Source organism: Neolamprologus multifasciatus, chromosome 22 (genome assembly GCF_963576455.1).
Source record: "Neolamprologus multifasciatus chromosome 22, fNeoMul1.2, whole genome shotgun sequence".
NCBI lineage: Eukaryota > Metazoa > Chordata > Actinopteri > Cichliformes > Cichlidae > Neolamprologus > Neolamprologus multifasciatus.
In genome coordinates this window covers 15,968,185-15,979,591 of record NC_140459.1, presented here as the reverse complement: position 1 = coordinate 15,979,591, position 11,407 = coordinate 15,968,185, and the positions used below count along the sequence as shown (strand labels likewise).

The 11,407-nt window shown below is 39.7% G+C and overlaps 1 protein-coding gene across 1 annotated transcript in view; it reads right to left on the bottom strand.

Annotated features, from left to right (window-relative positions):
• The window catches only part of LOC146493198 (teashirt homolog 1-like), a 76,068-nt gene that overhangs the window by 48,459 nt on the left and 16,202 nt on the right, over positions 1-11,407 (bottom strand). The window lies entirely within an intron of this gene.

Genomic DNA, 11,407 nt, shown 5'->3' with positions numbered 1-11,407 from the left:
AGTTTTGCTGACTCCTATGCAGAGAATCACCACAGAAAAAGATAAAAGAATAGATATAAGATGAATAAGTTTACGCTGTGAAAAACAAATGGTGCTAAAGTTGTCATTTCTTTTCATATCAAGAGCTTGTTTTCACCATGAGAGATTTTTAACGCATACATAAACATCATGAAGTTACACTCACCATCCTTACAAATGTGTGCACCTGCACACACTATTTGTACTCAGTTGTAAACCGTACAACCACATGATGAATCCACCTCAGTCGGTGCAGAAGGTGATTGTTGGCTCTGAGCGCTTGTCACTTTGTGGTTGTGCGGTTGTACTAATGCAATCATCTGGTTTACTGATGGGGTAAATTTCCACCTTCGTGACATCCGCTGAAATCATTTTGCTTCATTTCTCGCGATAATTGCTTTGTGGTGCACTTTTTCTTATTAGCAGCACCTGCTTTTACTCATTTATTCCTCGCTAAGATTTCCACTTGAGGAATGACAATGTCAGGCTTTAAGAGCCATGCGAGATGTTTAACAAGCTCTAAATATCAGTTAACATATGAAATGCTGAATATGACTATCGTTCTAGATTAGTTTGGTGCTACTATAATATATACACTCAGAAAAAGCCTTTGATGATGTGGCCAAACGCACAGTGCAACAAAGGCCATAAATACGACCTTTTATTGGCTAAATTTCACTGAACTAGGAAAGCCTAAGTAATCAGTTTTATATCGGTTCAATTTGAGGTTCGCAGCAGATGAGAAATTGCTTTAGACCAGCAAAGACTTTTATGAGAGCAAAGTAATTTATTCAAGAACTTCAACCTGAAAAAAATCACAATAATAAGTCAACGCTTTGGTCCAGTATACTTGTTACTTCCATATTTCAAACAATACCATTCTCACAGTTCGTAACCATCATGGTTTCCACACTGAATCACACAAAAGCGTCCAGTTTAGTTTCGCTGAACAGCGTACAGAGCCGAGGCTTTGGTGCTCTAAGCACCGGCATCCTGTTGTGATTTTCATTTGAGTCACAGTGTGGCAGATTGGTTAATTTGATAAGCTCACGCTCGCTCCCTCAATCACTCTCTCGCATATATTTCCCGTTTTAAACTTCATCAATGAATGCCACACTGATGCTTGTCTTATCTACATCATTAGTAAATTCTTTTAGATCCAGCTGTTTTGTGACTGCTTGTGTTCGACTTTTTTAATCTTGCCATTTTTAAATTGATCAGTACAATTCAAAAGTGCAATTTAAAAGTAAAGTTCACATGTTTTCGGTTGTTTGCTTTAAGGAACCATATTGCTAAAATGAGATGCAGGTATTTTTCAGGCCTTTCACTCTTTGACTCTTAACCACTGGTTCCAAAATACTTTCTCTAAACTCCTGGTCCACTTGATCATGTAACAGCACTGTAGGTTCATGTCCAGGTCATTGCTTTTAATTATTGCACCCTTATTTCTTTTTCTTTTTTTTTTAAATTTCTCATACTTTTTATTGCCAGCTGTTGTGACAAACTGTTCTACATACTGCTCTACCCATGAGCCTCTGCAGGCACTTCTATATGCCCGAGACACCTGTCATAGTAGCAAATGAAAGCAAATTCATACATTCTGTCATTGGTCCTGGGAACAAACCACCTGCACAAGCTCCAAAAAACCATCTTTAAGTAACCATCAGTCCACAGGAGAACTGTTGCAGCCTTCTATACAGTCAGGTTGCACAAACACAGCAACCTTTTATTTTGCAAAGAGGCAGGCTTAAAGTGTTGTCACGAAAAAGCTTGCTTTTACATATAAACAGGATAGTTGTCATTAAAGTTTGATTTTTATATAGTCAGGATTTCTCAAATTTATCAGAGGACCCACATACAGTGAATCTTCATTTCTTAAATTTAAGATGTCTCATCAACTCCCTCGACCACTCGAGTCCAACATGGTGAGATCTGCCAATTTAGGAGACTCAATCCCTGCGCTAAAAATGCGTTATTTTCAGCTTAATTCCAGTGATATTATAATTTTTGTTTATTTTTCCAAATTATTCTTTCTGTATTTAGTGAGGAGTCAAACAAAATTCTGTTGCAGGGACTGTTAAGTGATGTATGGGTGACATACATTAAGCGTGATACAATGGAAATGGAAACTGTAAAAAAACGTTTAAAAAAATCTAAAGAACTAGGATTTAAATTCTTTTAAAAAAAGATGCTAATAATTGCTGGATGGATGATGACGTTCATGCACAGTTTCATGCAGACTGACCCGCCTGGAGGAGACAACATACCTATAGATATACATGCATATTGCATACATACACGGTGATCCTTATCATGAGGTAGGTGTTGTAAGAAGTCAGTTGACGGTTATACTGAATCCCAGTAAAACTGGCAAATCAGGGCAATGTCGGAAAGAATGAGGCTGGAGTCAGTTTGTATGTATCACACACTGGATCTTCACCTTTTAGAGACTTTACTGTTGGAAAACGTGAGAAGCTTCCAAAGATTCTTTCCATTGCTTTGTTGCAGCGGTCATTTCCAAATCCCTTTCCTGAGTAGATTTTAGAAACAGATTGATTCTGCTTACTAAGTAACTGATTATTAAAAAAAGGAGATTCTCAAAGGCTTAGCATGAAACATACTTTGTAAAGAAAGGTGACTCTTCAGGTAAATTTTAAAGGAGGGTGTGTTGTGCTAAAGTCACACTAGAGAAGTGGTTGGAGACATCGGAATAACCAAAATTATTGTGACCCTGTGCATTGAATTCTCACTGCTTTAAAGATGGAGACCAGGTCTACAAAATTCTTCCAAAAATAATGACACAGTTGCTACAGGACAGTAAACTGCAATAAGAGCTCAGCAACCTTACATTTATATAGGAAAATAACCACAATACAACCAGTTGAGTTCAGTCCCCTTTTGGAAAGAGGTGTCCTAGACAAGTTCAGTTTATTGGCGCATGCTGACTCAAAGTGATTGCAAAATGTTGGCAATGGAGAAAGACAACATGACTGCAGTCAGTCTTAATTGGATCATCCCATGGAAAAGAAATAGTAAAAACTTATCAAAGACTTGCATAAGATGTGGCCTACTTCATATATAAGGCTTATATGATTTACTCATGAAAGTGGCCACTTTCTCATTACTTTCATATATTGTTTTAGTAAAGTATCCAAAGCATACAAGTTTCATTTATATAACTTTTCAAGGATCTTATATCTGTTTTCACTCTTGTATGCTTTTCATACAAGTTTCACACAAGACAGATACAAACTTTATACGATTTATATATATCTTTTCCATATGGGATGATTTGTTGAATCTGTTTGTTTGGAGACGGGTTGCCTCCCACCAGGCAACCTGTGTGCTCACAAAGAAAGTGTTGCATGATCAACCTCAGGGCAACTATTTGCAATTGTTTGCTGGATGCAAAAATGCTATTTTTACTATGTTATTTTAGCCATTAGTTTTAACAAAGCTACTAACCTGGAAAAATCAGGGGGAAAATGTGACTGTGGCAAATTCCCTTTATTTTATAGTAAAGGAAATATTTTATTCACAAAAAGAGCTTTTATGTTACTTGTACGATTTTGTTTCTCAACATCAAAAGCACCATCCAAAATGGACTTAGGACTGAATGGTTGGGACAAACTGGAAAAAGAAGAACGGTTTCTTGCCATTAATGCCATTTCCTTTCAGAATTCCACGTTCTTCACAGACTTAGTCGCTCTTTAAAAGAGAACTGGTGCCTCTCATCACTAAATATTGCAGCAGCTAGTTCATGAAGACACCTTTTCCAAAGGACACCCTGTGTGCAGCTCTGTGATGACAGAGAAAATGGCAGCATTTGATGCTTCCATGGAAGAACTGCAAGCACACCGGCTACTGATCACCTAAAACTGTCTAAGGTATCAAATATCAGATATGACTGTATAGACAAGACTGTAATCATAATGGAAATCTTATGGGTCCAGGTTTACTCTAGCGTCTTGCAGAAGAACATTTATTTCAGAAAGCTCGACCACAGAGAAAGTCTGCACACACTGTCCGCTCTGAAAGCCATAACAAGCCATTCATGTGTATTGTACATTAATCTCCATTCAACTACAATCACTATAACAGGCAGAAACTATTTTGAATATTATGTTGGACAAATAAGTAATCCCTGTTTGTTACAATGACACGTTTTCACTTGCTGGGCATTGAGAAAGCTAGTTATTCTCACCCACCTCCTCCAAGTGTCTCAGGTGTGAAGTTTTACAATAGTCGTATATTTCAAATGCCTCAGCCTACTATCATCAGCTCTGCAATACAGACAATGCTGGAAACAGGCACTGCTGCTCTATGGAATCAGCCTCGACAGCTGAATGACGTCAATACGAGAAGCCAGCATTTCTCTGTACTTGACCCCTTACCAGCTAGTGTGAGCCGACACCAATATTGCTCGCTGTTGCCACTCAACTCATGACAGCTGAATGGACACAGAGGGAAAGTTTGGTTCTGTTTCTCGCTCTTCCTTATCTGCCTCTTACAACAGAAAAAACAAGCAAATCCCATGCACTTGGGGAGAAAACGACACGCAACAATGGCATCCACCAATAGCGCTGTCAAACAACGCCATCTCTCTCGGATGTTAAAAGCTTTAAGAGCTGAGGCCTCTGTGACATCCATAGCCTCGGGATGTCAAAGATGGTTGAAGACTTGAGAGCAGGCCTCTTTTTTAAAAATACTGTGTGTGGGTGTGTGAGTGTGCACGTCTCCGAGCAGCAAAAGTGACATTTGAGGGGCACTTTACAGAAGCCAGCGGTTGCTAGGGATCTTCTGTATCACCTAAAGAGCCTTTGTCAGTCATTGGAAAGCTGTCACCTTTCGGGGGGCCGATACGGTAGGGGGAGCCGGCTGACAGGTAGGAATTAATGAGAGGTGTATGACAGCAGACCTCGGTGCTCTGGTGTATGTGTGTGTCTGTGTGTGTCCACATGTGTGTGACTGAGGTCCTTTGTCTCAAGAGGATGAACCACCGTCTTTGTCATCCTGATAGAGAAAGAGGGGAGAGAGGATGTTCAAGAGAGACAAAAAGAAGATTGAAAAGATGCTGTTGATATTTCCAGATGGATAAACATGTAATCCCATTTCAATAGCCGCTCGCTAACACACATACTGATGCGGGAGTCTCATAATAAACACCTGTGTACAAGTTCAAACTGTGCATGGAAGGAGTGGCCCAGCGCGTTGGCACTTCTGCCTCCACGGCTACACGTACGACTACAAGTTCACATCCTCGCAGAACAATTTAAGAAGCTCTTCAAACGTGGTGCCAAATTACATTCACTTTTACAACCATGTGTATCTGTCTGCTGTTGTGTGTGTGCGGGTTGATGTAATAATCTGTGTTCCTTTCCACATTACACAGTTCTCCATCGCAGTAAATGAGTTCTGTCAATGTTTCTGCATCTCAATTACACAACTGAAATAATAGGCAGCGGCGTGGCTGAGGAGGAGGAGGAGTGCAGGGGCAGCTCATCCACAGAGCTGCGAGATCAAACGCTCTCTTGATGACACTTGGTGACTTCCTCTTGCTTAGTAAGATGCAACATGGCCATTACTATTTATAAATCACTGGTATTTTTAAAATCACCGAGAATAAATGTGTGTTGATACAGCGACTAGGCACAACTCAGTGATAAAGTGGGCAATGACAGATGCTGAAAGCCAGTGATAAGTCACTGTCCACGAGCTAGTGCATGTGTCTGGCTATGTGTTAAGATGTATCTTAAATGTATCTTGAATAAAAATCAACAACCCATGCAAATCACTGTATTTGAGTCAAATAACCATTTTAAATCAGAACATGAGGCGGTAATGGTAAGTATAGCAAAAATGCCGTTTTACACTCAGTGTAGACTATTTGATCACAGCCCACAAACTACTCTCGAAAGCTGCTTGCAATAGCTTGTTTTACCTTTTAGAAGTTACTTTTTTTTTCTTTTTAATCTTTAATTTTGGTTGGCAAATAGCCTTTAAGTTTCATTAGTAGCACACATGAGTAAAATAACACATAAACTGTTTCTTTTTTCATATGTGCATATATCTGGATGGGGAAAAACATCACACACAGGTTATATTTTATTAGAGTCAATTTAGCTGTGGTGATGCCATGCATTTGCTGTGGCATCATTTTGATAAGCTTATGCAGCGTCACAAACGTTAAGTTTCGCCAAAATCTCCAAGTGTTCATTTTGGACTGCTTCTCCAGCACATCCTAAAGATGCTCAGAGGGGTTAAGGTCTGGACCAAAGACAAATAAAACATCGACATCTTTTAGTAGGTCAGAAAGAATAAAGTCAATGCAGAAGACCCTTTAACCTGCAGTCTTTCAGGAAAGTCCGCCAGATGGCTATAGCTGTGGTTGCAAAAAAAACCCCCCAAAAACCTCCTGGTCCTATGAAAGTGTATGGTAACATTTTTGTATATAGTGTCAGAATAAACTGAATTTTTATACCAAAGCTAGATGAAATCACGTTTTACAACGGCTGCGGTTGCTAGCACTGCTAAGGTTAGCCAGAATGAAAGCTAATGTGACGTCAGCATGTTTGCAGTGTTACGCATGATACAAAGTACTGCACATTTCAGCAAGTAACATGTTTAACAGTTTTATATAACTCCTTAAAAACGCAAAAGAAATATTTGTTTGGCCAGTCTGTAACTTGGTCCATTAGCATATGCTAAGTTAATGCTAAGTTGCTAAGTAATAATAGGTTTTTCATGTTTTTTTTAGCGTTTTGGCTTAGCTCAGTGTATACATCTATTTCTTTTTTACCAAAACAAGTGTGTTATAGTCCCATCAGTTTTGAGTATTAAATACTTTTTGTATCTAATATTTAGTAAGATCACAACTGAACATCAGCAAAATACTAATGACAAGAAGCGTCCATGAGCTTGTCTGACTCAATCTTAAAAAATCCGCAAAACTAAAAACAGAACCTTTATTACACTGAAATTTGGGTTCATAATAATTTTCATTTGTGTTTTAAACTATTTTAACATTCTTTAGTGATGAAAGCAAAAGCCAGTCTGAAACATGTCAAGGACGGAGTATAATTATCTTGCTACAAGGCCCGACTGAACTTGAGCAGCTAAAGAAAACATCAAATTTATTTGAACTCTCAGACATTTGACTAAAGAAGAGGATGTGTGAAATCAACTGAGACTGAGAAATAAACATTTTGAGACCGATCTTTGTATTGGAAATCTGACAACCAAAGTCAGCAGGCCAGAGAGACGAGCCCAAGGACACCTGAAAGTGAATAAAAAGAAAGATATGTGTGTTAATGTGTATGTGTTTTCATGTGAGCCAGAAAATTCTGATAGGAAGATGTTGATTTAAATAACTGACTCTCTAAGGATCTGACATAAAACTGCAAAAAGAAGAAAGCAATGGGAAAAAAAGTGAAAAAGATGTGGGGGGGTGGGGGGGGGGCAGCCTTCACCAAGTGAGTTTATCAGCTTGGCACCTGCTACTGGAACATTCTTGATGAACCAAAGGTTGTCTTCATTAAGCACATTAATATTCATGACGCATGGTAATTTTGACACAGAAAAGGTCTTGGTAACCTTTTCGCGTGTGAAGAAATTTTTTTACTTCTCAAGGAAATTACAGTCCGGCAATGACTTAATTAACGCTCGCTTTCTTGGCCACGGTTTGAGGGCCTGTCAGTTTGGTGCAGCGCTGGCTGTCAGGCATGCCGAGGGCTCGGGGAGAGAAGGATTGAAGGAGAGGAAAAGACAGGGAAGGAGAAGAGAGAGGAGAAAAAGAGCAGACAGATGAAGTCAACATGCGCTCATCTTGCCCACAGAACATGGTAATAGGTTTGCTTGTTGCCTTCAGATTTGCTTTTCCCCCTCTCTTTATCTTGCCTATCCTGACTTTTGGACTTGCTGATATACGACAACCCGGACTTGACCAAAATAGATGAGACAAAAAAAAAAGAAACACATACAAACGTGTGATCTATTTGAAACTGAGATTAAACAATCCGAATACAGTAGTGCTGCCATTTGTAAATGAGATTAATCTATCACTCTTGATTTTTCCTTTAATTAAAACCAGCCGTGCAAGACTCGTGCGCCTCTTTGCTGTTATGACTGACACGACAATCAAACTATAGAACTGCCTAATGGCTGACAATTTTACAGCCATATTAATGCTCATTTTCTCTCTTTCTACCCACCCACCAATCCACCAACGCAGCGACACACACACACACACCTTACAAAGTACACAAACTACTTTCCAATATAGTGAATCATTGCATGTCCTGCTCTAACATCGGGGCAGTAAAAAATGTGAACATAAGGTAGCATTTCCTTTATCATGTCCCATAAAAATAGCAATTTGCCCAAGCCCTTGTAGCACAATATGGAAGGCGGTGTGTTTGGCTGATAATGTTGAGATGACAGATCGTTCCATACAGGGAGGTTTCTCTGCTGTCTGCCTGCCCTGCGCAATAAATCGCATGGCGAGACCAAAAGAGGGAGAGCGAGGGAGAGCGCATTTGGAAATGAAAGAAGAGCGCGGGAGGGGTGTGGAGGGTGGCGACAATGAGAGGCGATGAGCTGGGTCAGGGATGTTGCGGAGGGTAAACAGCAACAGTACAGAGACATTCTTTAAAAATTAAATGTTTGTGGGATTTTCCTCCTCCTTTCCCGTTATCTATCGCCATCAACGTCATCGTCTGACCTTCCCGGCGCTGACTAACTAAAGACACTGATGTTCATTACCGGTTCATTGACCAGCAATTGAGATTGGAATGAAAAAAAAAAAAAAAAAATCACACAAGCAAGCTTTACATGCATATTTTCTAAGATCCACAGTCACACGTGCGTTGTTTAGATGACAATGAATCATCTCAACGATGAATTTATTGTCACTCTGCACATACTTCATGCATCACTTAATATATTAATCTATTTCAAATAAATGCCCAGAGCTCCTGTGTGCATTTGTGGATGTGACAGTTTGTTGAATATGTAAATGCTGTTGAGTCAGATCCTGGGACTGATAAAGTAGCTCTGTCAATGTGTGTGTGAGTTACACTTTTTTTTTTTTTGCTCAAGATATGTGGATGTGTGTGTCTCTTCTGCTGTACTTTGTTGCTTTGATCATGCTCACTCAGCTCATTGCTCACAGCAGACGTTGCCTTAAGGTGTGTGTGCTTGTGTAAACAACTGTGTCCTAACTACGTCCTCTCCCCCCTTCCAAGTTCAGTTTATTTGTGTTAGCGCTAAAAAGTACATCTCCCTACCTAACCTGCTGCGGTCTCTGTGACACAGTGTTCATGTATATCATTTGATTTGTGCACATAGATTCAAAAGAATACAAACGTATTAAAAAAATGTATTCTGATGGATGTCATTTTTGCAGACACTAATCAGTCAAACTGCCCAGTCAACAGACCTTAAATTTAAATTTGAATTTAATTCATGTTGTTATAGCTTCTTTTTCTGCTGCTTCAGTTTCCACTCAAACCGAGGCCCAGAACCTGGGCTGGTATGGAAATCTCTTTGTTGATAATATTATATTTGGCAAAGATTTTACACAGGATTCCCTCCCTGACTCAACCATTCATTCGGATCTTGGCTATGGCTGGTATGGGAAGGAAGCAGTTAGCAGTAGCGGGTCCACTCCACTGCAGGGCAACCTGCACGTGGCAAATAAAGCTGATGACTGACTGATGACTTTATAGTTAGTTTACTTCTTTATTTATTAAATATATTTTAGCCAATTTTTTTTGTCTATGTTAAGTCTTCAGAAAACACTAAAGGTGCAGGATGGACAGCTAAGCTTTGAGTTGAAACAGTACATTTCTGTCAGTGAGTCACGGGGGAACCACATATTCTGGTGGCAATACCGTCATTTGTTGCCTTCAAATTGCCAGTTAATACATTGTTATTATCCAAATTATAGCTCTTTAGACATGACCATTAAGAATTGCATACAAAAAACAAACAAACAAAGCAATCATTTATCTCATTGATATGAACTGTGTAAATCTTGTGGCATTAATATTTTGCCGCCAGGGAAGAGCGATCTCATTTTCACTGCTCAGCACTAGTGTGAGCTGTTTGCATCACTTTTAATAGTTTAAGATTGGAATCAATGCTTTAACCTAGCAGCAACCTCTGGGGCAAAAAATTAAGCCAGCAAAAATTCTCCATGCTAGAGTTTCAACTTGAAACTCACATTAAAAGCAAACCACTTCACATTTTGAATTTAACAGCAACAAAATGTTTCTTTGTCTCTCTAGGGATAAGTCCACACCCCTCCCTCTCAGAACTGGTATATGTGTAGATGTATTATGACTCATATATTTGGGTAATGTTCAGGCCTGATATGCTGAACCAAGGAGTTGTAGCTGATAGCTGTCCGCTAGGCCCCGCCTCCTGAAATTCAAGCAACTAAAATGAATCTCTCGACTGTGCTTGCTGGTTCCTTTTGGAGTCTTTTAATTGAATTATCTGACAAATAATGTGATTTGTTGTGTGGGACAACCCAAGAGGTTTGTGCTTCAGTTTTTGTGAAAGAAATCCAAGTATTATTAGTCTGATAGCACAGGTAGCTACTAAGTAGCGGACTTAGCAACGATCTGTGGTTGTGTGTTATATGACAGGCGTGGGGTGCATGGTCAACATTTTAAACCACTAGACCATTCAGAATCACTAAAAACATTCATTTATTTTCCTTTTTGGAAACTAGCAACCTGTGTGTAGTAACATCCTCAAAGTTGACATGACGTAAAGTGCTCTAAGAAAAATTAGCCATCCATTGCTAGCTTATGTTGGTGTGCCGGATTTTGCAAAAAATTACTTGTAGGTAATTGAGGTAAAGCATCAGCCTCAACCGTGCACTCGAACATACAACATCAACTGCTACGGCTGTTCTTAAACAGAATGGTCTGCAGACATTTGCTGTTTGTGGGACGGATACAGTACATTAGTTTAAGGGTTACTAGCCTATGAAGACAAATAATACAGAACGACAAGTGCAGCATCTGCCTTTGTGCCTTTTTCAAATGTGATACTCAACCTTTCATCTGTCCTGCATGCTGTCTTCCTCCTTCTTCATCCCTCCTTCCCTCTCTCTCCGCCTTGTATCTGTCTGCCATTAGGCAGATAGTTGCCGGTCTCATCTGTATCATGTCTCCGACCGTCCCCATAGGAGTACCACACAGTTGCTTGCTTAAGGATTCAGGAGCCACAGCCCCGTCCCACTCACCGATCCCATGGATCAAACTGACACTTGGTCAGCATCAGCACATTATGAACTATGGCCACCTGCCACCGCAGACACATTGTTCCCTCTGTAGTAATGTGAAGAATATAGAGGGGACTGGTGAACTCGGCCTGCTGA